Raw genomic sequence first — 427 nt, 5'->3', positions numbered from 1 at the left:
ATCAGCTGTCCTGCTACCGCTTTTTCCAGGATTTTTGACATGAAAGGGAGCTTTGATATTGGCCTATAGTTTTTTGGCTCAGAATGGTCGAGAGTCGACTTTTTAAGAATAGGGGTAATAAGTGCATGCTTAAAATAGCAAGGGACGGATCCTGTTTCAAGTGAAAGATTTATCAGTTTCATAATCCAGGGCCCAAACAAGTCAGCCTTGCTTAGAACCAAGATAAGATGTCAACAGGGCTAGTTGATGGATTAACCCTGCCCATCAGTGTAGCATCAGGACACACAATGGAGACATACATGCACATACATACATGTACACATATACAGTACTTATAATACACATATGCAAAACGATATACTACAATATATGTATTACACACACACACACTATATATATATATATATATGTGAACCACACATGAACC

The sequence above is a fragment of the Monopterus albus genome, unplaced genomic scaffold (assembly GCF_001952655.1).
Source record: "Monopterus albus unplaced genomic scaffold, M_albus_1.0 scaffold561.1, whole genome shotgun sequence".
NCBI lineage: Eukaryota > Metazoa > Chordata > Actinopteri > Synbranchiformes > Synbranchidae > Monopterus > Monopterus albus.
Note: the sequence above shows the minus strand (reverse complement) of the source record.